Source organism: Spodoptera frugiperda, chromosome 6, assembly GCF_023101765.2.
Source record: "Spodoptera frugiperda isolate SF20-4 chromosome 6, AGI-APGP_CSIRO_Sfru_2.0, whole genome shotgun sequence".
In the NCBI taxonomy this organism is placed as follows: Eukaryota; Metazoa; Arthropoda; class Insecta; order Lepidoptera; family Noctuidae; genus Spodoptera; species Spodoptera frugiperda.
The window spans coordinates 6247627-6256866 of record NC_064217.1 but is presented as its reverse complement, the minus strand read 5'-3'; the positions used below and the strand labels follow the sequence as shown (position 1 = coordinate 6256866).

The following is a 9240-nucleotide window of genomic DNA, read 5'->3' as shown; positions in this document are numbered from 1 at the left end:
GTGTGTCGATATGCGTGGGCGGCATACACAGCAATGGCGATCACTATATACAACCACTCACAATAGACCTTCCTCGCTCCCCCAACCTCCTTGTTAAGAAGATAATCCAGGAGAAACAAGGAAAATTCGAGGTGTCTACGTAAATCGGTTGTGCTACGCTGAAATATAATATCGCCTGACCTTGCTACGAATAGTGCCCGCCTACAGATAGACTGATGATGCGTTTGCATGGTTCTACGCTCCGCTGATCAGTTTTTCAAATACATAGTTAATACGTATTATTTTTTTTATAACTACCAAAGAGTCTATTAATTAACAGTTTCCTATTTTTCAGATATCTCTTTCAGAAACTATAATGTCATAATTTTAATTAGCGTAATTAATTGGCATGTTACATTTCGTGCCGATATCGAAAAGGTTTCTCATTATAGTTTAACATTTATAAACACTTAAAATTAAGTGATTTAAGAAAAAGTGTGTAGGTATACGTCACAATGTAAATATAATTTCTCAGACTTTAGATACTACGCGCGTCAAAGGAGTATCTATGCGAGTATATACTGTATATATCTAGGGGTATATACAATGAACGTTGTCACACGTGTCTTAATGATGCTGCTGATTCACCTGATTTAGTAATCTAGTGAATCAGCAGCGAGGGCAGGGCTCCATAATTCACAGCTGGTCACAACTTGTCCGACCGTCCCTTTTCCCCCGTCCACCGCGCATATGCTATGATTAATTCAAATATATTTACTCTAAATACACGTAAGCTGTGTTTTGAATCATACAAGTGGGTAAATTAGGTCATATCGTGTTTACGCCTCGACGACCATGGCCTGAACATTTTCAAGTGGTCAGCGGCTCAGCGCTACCACATATATAATTATTATTATCTCTATATGTTACTCATGTAATGATATCCAACGCATTACATTCCTATATAATCATCTTTCTAGAACATTTCATTGTAAGAAAAGTTCCTTTAATAGAATAAAAACCAACATACAGTTTCACGATCAACAAAACTGCGCCATTACTATTTTCCTCAATCGACAATCAAATAAAAAGGCTGTGTAATACAAAGACTTGATTTCCAAATAGAATAATAAATCTTTCATTGAAAACGGAATTAATAAAAGACTCTCAAACAAACTAAGATATCCCCTCGTGAGTTGACAGCTCAAGACTTTTTGAAGAGAAGCCGGAAACACGTCAGTGCTACGGACAGTAGTAGATGGCGCCACAATAGCGAAGTTGTCCGAGCTCTGCGAGAGACGTAGCGCTCCGCCACTTCCGGTCGGGAGATTTGCGCATAGAAATGGCAACATTACACATTGTTACACAAAACTTTTCTAGCGTAATGCCCTCTACGCGGCCGTACTTCACCCCGTAATTCTTAGGAGGCTTCCTCTTGCACAAGTTGTTCGATAAACAGAAAACTTGCCGTACTATTTTCTACACATGTTTTATTATAAGTATCGGGATATTCAAAAGTACTGTCTGGCACCCAAATGCAAGTAGTCGCATCGTTGAATTGAATTTATTTTATAATCTTTTTGGCGACAGAATTTCCTAAGGAGTCATATCGTAAACAATCTTACCTGATGACATTTTTAAGTAGTTTGCATTCAATTTCTATTTCCAAAGCCTACAGGAATGACAAGGTTGTAGATTGTTAGGTATATTAAAATGTAAGTTATAAGAATCTAGCAACGAGTACATGAAATCGTAAAACAGTCAAAAAACGTAATGATGTACAATTTATCTATTGCATTAAAATGCTGGAACAAAAATAGTACTTTTTGTAAAATAAAATACCGACAATCTAGTTCAAGATCGCGTTGACTATTCTATTCCGGTTGGCAAAATGACAGAAACTATAAAATTAGTCAAATAGCGTGCATAGGAATAATGCAATTTCACTCGACCGAGCTGTTTGAACGTTCCGAATTTAGTGCAACCACACGAACGCATAAAACACAAGTGTCTGTCAGTCGAAGCTTCGAAAATTTGCATATAATTTATAATAAACTAGCTGTCCTTTATGTCTCGATCGTAAATCAAACTTTTTGTGAACGAAAATCATATTTTCGACTGAAAATTGTTAATAATGCTGTAGGTGAATTACGACGTCTCCACCTATCTATACATATAATAAAATCGTAGAAAAGTGCTGTCTGTACATTGAAAATAAAAATAAAAAAAATAGCAGGGGTTATTGTTATGTCGATGTCGAACCCAAAAATGTAATTAACTTTTTTTTTGTCTGTTTGTCTGTTTGTCTGTTTGTCTGTTTGTCTGTTTGTCTGTTTGTCTGTTCGTCTGTGCGCGCTAATCTCAGAAACGGCTGATCCGAGTTGGATGCTAAATTTATTTGTATTTTGAAATTCTTCGAACTTATTTTTTTGTTAAATAAACTTAGAAGTGCAGACTAAATAAGTACAAGGTTTACGTACTATTTAAATAAAATATCCAGCAAACATCACGACTTTTTATCCCTAGCTAAAGGAGCAGACAGAGGTGGGCTAAAGACTTAAGAAACGAACCTTACTTGGACATTTATTGTGTTTATGACCACTCAACCAACGAGTTAGAGAACCAAAGTACAAACTAGTATTAACATCAAAGTTTTCTTTAACTTTCGTTTCCCATAAGCAATTCTACAAACGATAGGTAGTTAACACGTATAAACAGACATGTATAATTGCATATAGTTAGTTTGTTAACTCTATACACAGTGATCAAGAGCACACACGGGGAGTGGCAGCAAATGTTTGCACTGCCGCGATGCCGCCGTGACGCGCCGTCCGCCTCGCTCCGTTCTCACATCGTGTTTGCTCTATTTGTTACCGTAATGGACAATTTAATTGCTTTCCATAAGGTCAAATGTTGTTTGACTTTTGTATGTGTTGAAAGTAGCGTTTTTACTGCGATTTCTTGCTGAATATTGGTGGAATAGGTTTTAAAGAATAGTTAATCTGAAAATGATCTGCTTGAATGTTCTTGATTTGAAATAGATTTATTAATAATCTATACTAATATTATAAAGAGTAATGATTCGATTATTTGTTTGTTTACATTGAATAGAATAAGAATCTAGTCGACCCCTTGGAAAAAATATTTAACTCCCCTCCTACTACCACAGGTTAAGAGTTCAGGAAAACTTCTAATTCATGAGGAAACAGCAGGTGGACATATAGTAATTAAAGAAAAATAAGCGTCAGCTTCTCCAGTCTTAAAATTTTCATAACACAACCACAATTTTTAAAGTTTATCTTACAAAGTTTTCCATGCCGTTTTCTCATTTACCAAATCGCATAAAGCAATTGAACTTATTTCTACATTTTCCGTTATATGCGATGATTGCCTAAACACAGTAATAAAAAGTGTAAATAACTAACTTCGCGTAATAACACCCATCCACCTGACCCCTCACTCTGACTGCTCGTAAGCTGTCGACGTGACTTTTAATTCAAATTATAGTCATCCTGAAAGCGACGGCCGCTCAATATTACACTCGCCGCACGAAACATGTTCCAGATAATTATTAAACAGCATTAGTGGAACAGACAAAACAATCAAAGATTTCATTTCTATTCCATAACAACTGAAGAGACTTCGAAAATGACGTTGAAAAATGACACTAATATTAAAAGTGTTAAGGTCGTAACTAGCTCAAATCACCCCATAAAAGTGATGTGTTTTTCTTCCTGGTAACAATTGTTGATTGTTGTAGGGTGCAATTCAAAGATGGCGCGGCACGCGTCGTGCTCGTGGCGGAAGCAAGGCCCGGAAGCGCGGGAACGCCGCCCTCACCCGCCAAAACAATACAATCGTGTAAATTGAAATAAATGGATGCACTCGCATTATTTTGCTCTACAATCATTTTCGCAGATCATTACTTTGCTGGCTAAAAATCAGATGTTAACAAGGTAATTGTAATATTAAAGAGTGATCATTAAATTAAAAGTAGTTTAAGTTAAATTGGGGATAATCCCATCTATAATGATGATGTTGTCACTACAAAATTTACTAGTTTGTGAAACGTCGACTTTAAAATAATATCAATAAGAATGACAATCAGAAATAAGACAAAAATACCTGAAGCCCAGATAAACCAACTGGCTTAAATAAAATCTATCCTAATAAAAATCATTAAACACCAATTACTTTTCTACCACAAACAGCGGTAATACGATCATGAACAGTCAATGTATACAAATATAAACAATTAAAAAGTCTCACGGGTGTAAAACAGTCAGGGGTGGCACTCTCCCGCGCCCTCTGTGACTCGTCGCGCTAATTACACAATCAGTTCTCACAATTACCTGTGACATTGTGACACCAACCCACACCCCTAGCAATCTTATCTATGTGTATAAAAGGTAATGTTTCCGGATAATTAAAAAAGTAAGTAGTTAGGAAAATGTATATTATTTATTTTTATTGTCTACAGACCGAGTAGTGTTATAATATTCTTTTAATAATAATATGTATATTGCGTATTAGTACAACTAGCTACTGAGTACTTGTACAATGTACACTATTTGCTTTCCTCCCGAAATTAAATGTGCAATTTTCAAGAGAGGGAGTAGGTTGAGATGCACATTATGAAGTTTAAAAGAGAAAAAGTTATATAATAATAATAATAATAAGTCCGCAAGGCAGCTTGTGGCGAGCTGTTGGGCAGTGGCGACCCCACGGACCTGACTCCCGGGAGAGGCCCTACTTTTTAACTCCGGTTGGTACTCGTGACTATCCGGAGTGGCCTCTCCTACCTCACTCTTGCCTTAATCGGCTGGTTTGAGTGGAGATTCGCAAGAGTGGAGTTGCCTTCAGCTCCACTTGGGGGAAGGACGTATCCCAGTAAGATGCTGGTAGGGGTCTTGACCGTACTTCCGGGATTGCTCTGATAGCCGTGGGATGCCCTCCCTTCCTCAAGCAGCTCAACGGATGTTGCTTCCCTTGTCGCTACATGCTAGCGGCCGTTTCAGGGGGCCCACTATTGAGTTTGCGAGTCACCCCCTGCCTGTTTATCCGTATTTTTCAATATTGGTCAGGGGCAGGGGCCATAGTCCCCATAGTTAACCGGTTAACTATTCCACAGCCACCCACACCCATATCCCTATCATTTCCTTTTACCATATCTCGCAATAGTCCTGCAACAACCGGGGATTGTCCTTTGGTGTACTTCCATAGTGCATACAGGGATAATCGCCGGCTGATGTCCCATTACATTTAGATCAAAATTGTTCAACGGGCCTCTGCGAGTTGGCTTCGGCCCCTCGTACGCCTTCCAAAGGTCCGGAACCCTGTGGTCCCGAGATTATGTACAGAACAGACATAATAATAATTAGGTCCGCAAGGCAGCTTGTGGCGAGCTGTTGGGCAGTGGCGACCCCACGGACCTGACTCCCGGGAGAGGCCCTACTTTTTAACTCCGGTTGGTACTCGTGACTATCCGGAGTGGCCTCTCCTACCTCACTCTTGCCTTAATCGGCTGGTTTGAGTGGAGATTCGCAAGAGTGGAGTTGCCTTCAGCTCCACTTGGGGGAAGGACGTATCCCAGTAAGATGCTGGTAGGGGTCTTGACCGTACTTCCGGGATTGCTCTGATAGCCGTGGGATGCCCTCCCTTCCTCAAGCAGCTCAACGGATGTTGCTTCCCTTGTCGCTACATGCTAGCGGCCGTTTCAGGGGCCCACTATTGAGTTTGCGAGTCACCCCCTGCCTGTTTATCCGTATTTTTCAATATTGGTCAGGGGCAGGGGCCATAGTCCCCATAGTTAACCGGTTAACTATTCCACAGCCACCCACACCCATATCCCTATCATTTCCTTTTACCATATCTCACAATAGTCCTGCATCAACCGGGGATTGTCCTTTGGTGTATTTCCATAGTGCATACAGGGATAATCGCCGGCTGATGTCCCATTACATTTAGATTAAAATTGTTCAACGGGCCTCTGCGAGTTGGCTTCGGCCCCTCGTACGCCTTACAAAGGTCCGGGACCCTGTGGTCCCGTGATTATGTAAAGAACATACATAATAATAATAAATCTTTATTCGCCGAAATATGGTACAAAAAAGGTGGTAACAGGTAATTATGTAGCTAAACACATTTCGCCTTCAGTAGGCATGCGAAAACTTAGGAACTTAAATAACCCTATTATTACATATAAAATTATATTCTATACTTAAAAAATTCTTCTAGGGTATAGAAGCACTTTTCAATAAGCCAGTCTTTTAATTTTCCTTTAAATTTCGTGGTAGGTAGCTCTCTTATTTCTCTAGGAATATTATTATATATATTAATTATCATCATTGAACTATTTTTCTTATGTAAAGTACTTCTACATCTTTCCATTCTTAATTTTGTAGGATCCCTCTGTTTAAATTTACAATTCTCACTAACCTTAGGATATAATTGAGGATAGTTTCGTACAAACATACCTATCTCAGCAATGTATAAGGATACCACAGTCATAACACGTAACTTTTTGAAAAGTGGTCTGCACGATTCTATTGGACTAACACCGCATATAGCCCTAATACATTTTTTTTGTACAATGAAAACTTTATTTATATCTGTAGAATTACCCCAGAGAACCAGACCATACCTCAAAACAGATTGCACATAGCCATAATATGCCGTAAGGGCTGTGTGTGTGTCAGCACTTTGTCTAAGTTTCTTTAATGCATATACAAATCTATTTAGTTTTTTACATGTAGTGTCTATTTGCATCTTCCAATTACAATTTTCGTCCAACATTAAACCTAAAAATTTTACACTCTTTTGTTTTGATATTTCCTCACCATTGTATACGATGCTAATCTTTTGTGGCACTTGCTTATGATTACTAAATTGTATAAAATTAGTTTTTGACAGGTTTATTTGTAAATCGTTAACGTTTAGCCAATCAATTATTGTGTGTAAAGTACTGTGAACTATTTCGGTTTGCCCTTCCTTACTATCTTCCGGTATTATAATTGAAATGTCGTCTGCAAACAGAACGCATTTATAGTGAGTAACATTAGGAACATCATTTATATACAAAAGAAACAGGAGAGGCCCTAGAATACTGCCTTAGGGAACTCCTGCTTTATTTACTTTAAATTGAGATCTATAAGTGGTTGACACAAATTTATTGTTAATATTTGTCACTTCTACGCACTGCTTCCTGTTATCTAAGTAGCTTCGGAGCCAATTTATAGCTGGACCTCTAATTTCATAATATTCACATTTTGCAAGCAATTTCTCATGGTTAACTAAATCGAAAGCTTTGCTCATATCTAAAAAGACTACTGTGACCGGACGTTTATTATCTATACTCTCTGTAACAGATTTAACTAATGAGTATGCTGCTAACGTAGTTGATTTTCCTTTCTGGAAACCGTTTTGCTCCTCATTTATTACTCTGTACTTATTAAGAAAAAAATTTAGTCTATGGTGCATGACTTTTTCATAAATTTTTGACAGTATCGGGATTAAGGTGACAGGTCTGTAGTTGTTTACGTCTAACTGACAGCCCTTCTTGAAAAGGGGTTTAACTATTGATACGCGAAGCTTTTCAGGGAAGACACCATTTGAAAAAGAAATGTTTATCATTAAAATATTTTTAAAACACGTGATCAGTGAAAGTACCTTGCATTTTCATAATTATTTTCTTCGTACCTATTACACTATGCAGTAGGCAGCATATATCAGTACTCGAGTACACGTGTATCGGGAACGTGTAAGGTGCAATGATAAGAATGTACTGACGTACCTATTTTGTACTAGACTGCCACACATAGCATAAAAAGTACTTGCAGACCAAAAGTGAACTTGCTTTTTTTACTTTTTAGTTGTTATCTCTACTAAAAAGCGTAGAACTGCAGGTAAAAGTTAGTAATATTACATATTAATATTTAGGAAGTAAGTCTTTTATCAAAATCGAATAAAGGATTTGATATAAACAGAAAGAACCTTAAAATAACAGGCTCCAAAACGGTTACGAATTTCGTAGCAGGCTGCTACGAAATTCGTAGACTTCATTTAATTTCAGTTTCTTGAACGTCTTTGTAGATTTAAATGTTTATTTGTATGGTATTGTATTAGAGACATAATATGCATACAATTACATCACACTTTAAGTCCGCTAAGGGATAGGCAGAGGCATTGTATAATATAACACTCCGTTTTCACTAGGCATGTTATGAGATCTATGAAACATTAATTAACGCTTATTGTGTTCTTATTGCTATTATTAAGACATTAGTTTATATCGAAAAGTAATTTTCTTAGTTAGTTAGAAATTTTCTCAATTACTTTTTTATAATTATTCTAGTATAAAACTTTAACTGTCCGACTTTACTTACAAATGTATAGTATTCCAGATAGTCTACATTCAGCATGGGTACAAGTTCAATACAAACATAAGAACGATGGCTACAAATTGATCATGTATCTGGCTCATTAAGTCTTGACCTGAAAGCACTCTCGGCGTGCGCAAGCTGCGACAAGGGTGCGGAAATCAAATGAATAATAACTCGAGGGGAAAATTCAACCATTAACTATATTTGTTACAAACAAACGGATTACATGATTGCCCTAAACAGAGATGGAATCTGTAGATGTGCTACAATAAGGTTTTTTTAGGAAACACACATTTTAATTACTTGTATGGGATACATGATGAACAATCAGCGCTACCAATGGATTTCTCGTGATGACGTTCTCTCTTCTCAATTCTCAATTCATGAACATCTTCCGTCACTCAGTTTTTTTCAATTAGTTTTTAGGACGACACTGCATTAGATGGTTGACGGTTGAATGACAGTATTAAAAAGTTACAATTAAATAATGTATGTGTACTACTTATTAGGTTTATTTCGTTTAACAGAAAGAAAAGAGATACATTGTCTCAATAACGATTCTTTTTACTCTGTGATTTGGAGATGACAAATACCCGCCGGAAGCGATCCATTTTGGCGGGAAACGGTTCGCAGGAAGTCGATTCGCCGACCGCGAATGTTGTCGGCGCCAGTGTCACACTCGCAACACAGGGTTATTGTGTTTTTAATTTTTCTTCGCCATTTTCATTCTTACCGCATTGAGATATAAAAATGAAAAATTACATTTCATATTATACCATCAAAATGAACAACCACACATAGTATAGTAGGTACATTTACCTTGAAGATAAAACATGACATGGAATGCATGCAAACATTAAAGTGGGTAAATCACCTTGAT

The 9240-nt window shown here is 37.4% G+C and overlaps 1 long non-coding RNA gene across 1 annotated transcript; it reads left to right on the top strand.

Moving 5' to 3' along the window:
* Positions 1-4637: 4637 nt before the first annotated feature.
* Positions 4638-6061, top strand: LOC126910786 (uncharacterized). Its single transcript, XR_007705379.1, has 2 exons — positions 4638-5305; positions 6007-6061. It is a non-coding gene; the product is annotated as an uncharacterized LOC126910786 (long non-coding RNA).
* The last annotated feature ends 3179 nt before the right edge of the window (positions 6062-9240 follow it).